Consider the following 3,294-nt stretch of genomic DNA (forward strand, 5'->3'; position numbering starts at 1 on the left):
TACTTTTTGTCATGAAGCCAAAAAATATAATGACTAAATCATAGTTATTATTTAAAAACAAGTAGCCAATTGTAATCTTATTTTGTTTTCACTTTCGCTTTGGAACTCAATATTTCAATTAGCAATCTAGGTAGGACAGCTCATTGGTGACATGCATTTCCTAGTCACCAAGGTAAAAACTCTATGTGAATAGTATAGTATTCATGCATGATATTGATAGTAATTGTCATTGTCTTAACCAAGATACATAACTAAATTTAGTAAAAGTAATTCATTTCATACATGGATGGATGATGGCTATGCTAATGCAAAAGAAAGCAGTAATCGTAGGATTCTAACTTCACACTTAATAGCAAAGCAAGTTTGATACGTTTGCTATATAAATGTAAGCATGCCATTATTACAATTTTCAAGTATTATTATTCTTTTGGTTGAAAATGATTTTTTTTTACTTATTGTCATGAAGCCGAAAAATATAATGATCCAATCATAGTTATTATTGAAAAACAAGTAGCCAATTTTTAATCTTATTTTGTTTTCGCTTTCTCTTTGGAACTCAATATTTCAATTAGCAATCTAGGTAGGACAACTCATTGGTGACATGCATTTCCTAGTCACCAAGGTAAAAAAAAACTCTATGTGAATAGTATAGTATTCATGCATGATATTGATAGTAATTGCCATTGTCTTAACCAAGATACATAACCAAATTTAGTAAAAATAATTCATTTCATACATGGATGGATGATGGCTATGCTAATGCAAAGGAAAGCACTAATCGTAGGATTCTAACTTCACACTTAATGGCAAAGCAAGTTTGATAGTTTGCTATATAAATGTAAGCGTGCCATTATTACAACTTTCAAGTATTATTATTCTTTTGTTTGAAAATGATATTTTTATACTTATTGTTATGAAGCCGAAAAATATAATGATCCAATCATAGTTATTATTGAAAAACAAGTAGCCAATTTTTAATCTTATTTTGTTTTCGCTTTCTCTTTGGAACTCAATATTTCAATTAGCAATCTTTGTAGGACAACTCATTGGTGACATGCATTTCCTAGTCACCAAGGTAAAAATACTCTATGTGAATATTATAGTATTGATGCATGGTATTGATAGTAATTGTCATTGTCTTAACCAAGATACATAATCAAATTTAGTAAAAATAATTCATTTCTTACATGGATGGATGATTGCTATGCTAATGCAAAAGAAAGCACTAATGGTAGGATTCTAACTTCACACTTAATAGCAAAGCAATGAAAACACCCTCACACAATTGGATGCATCTTCTTACTCTATAAATACGCATACTTCACTTCACAATTATCATAACTCCACTTCTTCCTCTAAAATATACATCACTCCATCAATTTACGAGTCTCATGACATATACCAAACACTCCACCACTTTCATAAAAATATCCATGACACATGCATCTCTTCTAAAAACTTATTGCTACATATAAACCTCTTGCTGCCCACTTAGAAGCACTTTAACAAAATTTACTCACCTAAGCTTTCATTAGTCTTTTATCAATCATTTTAAAGTAAGCCATTGTTAAAATCTTGCAGGATGAGATCCTTGAACACCTCACCTTTTTCTAGTTCATCTCGATTCTTTTTGCAACAAGTTTTTATTTCATATGTTTCTATCTTACTCATAGTGGTCAGCAGTGGTGGCTTTAAAAAGGTGATTGCATCTCGTCACCTTGTTGAAGTGAATCACCAAGATTATCCTACATGGTTTTCTACTGATGATCGTATCTTGTTGTCTGAGCTCCGAAAAGGTCTAGCTCGACCAAACACCATTGTGGCCAATGATGGCAGTGGCCAATATAAAACGGTTGCAGCCACTATTAACTCGTACCCTAAGAATCATCGAGGCAGATATGTTATATATGTTAAAATGGGTGTCTACCGTGAGTATATAACTATTGGCGCTGAAAAAAGAAAATTTTTACTATACGGTGATGGCCCTACAAACACAAGTATCACTGGAAACAAGAACGTTCAGAGTGGACTCCATACACCCGAAACAGCCACATTTAGTAAGTTAATCATTATTTCTCACTATTTTATTCATCTATATTTCTTAAAGTTAATATAGAGAATATAAAGTTATCTTGATAATTATGTTAGTTGAGAAAAGGGAGAAAAAAAATATTGAATAGAGATTCTCTTATGTTAATCTAGTATGTTTATTAGATTTTAATTTTTTAGTTTATTACAAATCGTGTACAATAGTTATAGTTGTGTTAATTAAGAAGAGAGCAACAAAATATTTAAGTTAATAGACAATTTATTTAAAAATTGATTGTAAAAATTTAATGCAAAATATGGGTAATTTTTATTTATGTAGGTGAACAAAAATGAAATATGATGTGTAATTATTTAATTAATCTTATGTGAATTAATTTTTGGATGTCTAAATGTGCTTTCAACCATCTTTGGTGAAGACTTCATTGCCCTGTCAATTGCCTTTGAGAATGAAGCTGGTCCAAAAGCTCAACAAGCAGTAGCACTTCGTGTTGAATGTAAGACCCATAATTTTAAAGTACCATTTATGTATTTTTGGCGTATTTTGGATTTTGGCTCGGAGGCTTTTAAGCCAAAGTTAATGATATTTTGGAGTTTTATAATCAAAAAGATATTTCGATGCCAATTAAAATTTATCGTCGATAAATAAATTGAATTTAACTGCGGAAAATCCTTTACGGAGAATTTAAGGCGTTTCGGGTGGAACGGTAATTTAATAAATATCTAGATTTTGAGATATTTGTTAAGTTATATTTATTATATTTATATATGTTTGTTTGGAGGGAAAAAGAAAGGAAAACTAGAAGGAAGGAAAAGGAAAAGAAAATAGTATATAAAGGAAGGAAGGAAAAAGGAAGAAAGGAAAAACAAAGGAAAGAAAAAGAAAGGAAGGAAATTTCCAATTTCCATCTCCTTCCTCAGGTTCACGCAAGAAAACCCAGAAAATCCATCCTTCTCCATTTTTCATTTTCGTTGCTTCCTTTTCTTCAAAGCTAGTGACCCAAGGTTGGGTGTGAGTTAGATCAAGGTTTTCGCAACTCCACTCTTCCTCTTTGATTCGAAAACGAAGAAAAACAGTTTTGAGATCCAAACACAAACCCCTCCGTTTCTTCTAGATCCAAACCTCATTTCTCGAAGAGATAGAAGGGAAAGTTGCTCACCTCCGTGCTACGGTGCTAGTGCACTAATTTGGAAGCGGCGTTGCGAGCGGAGATTTTACCGGAATTACTCGCGGTACCGGAAAACCAC

At 32.0% G+C, this 3,294-nt stretch overlaps 1 pseudogene; it reads left to right on the forward strand.

Annotated features, from left to right (window-relative positions):
• The first annotated feature begins 1,582 nt into the window (after positions 1-1,582).
• LOC101501556 (pectinesterase-like) overlaps positions 1,583-3,294 on the forward strand; it is a 9,765-nt pseudogene continuing 8,053 nt past the window's right edge.

The sequence above is a fragment of the Cicer arietinum genome, chromosome 2, assembly GCF_000331145.2.
Source record: "Cicer arietinum cultivar CDC Frontier isolate Library 1 chromosome 2, Cicar.CDCFrontier_v2.0, whole genome shotgun sequence".
In the NCBI taxonomy this organism is placed as follows: Eukaryota; Viridiplantae; Streptophyta; class Magnoliopsida; order Fabales; family Fabaceae; genus Cicer; species Cicer arietinum.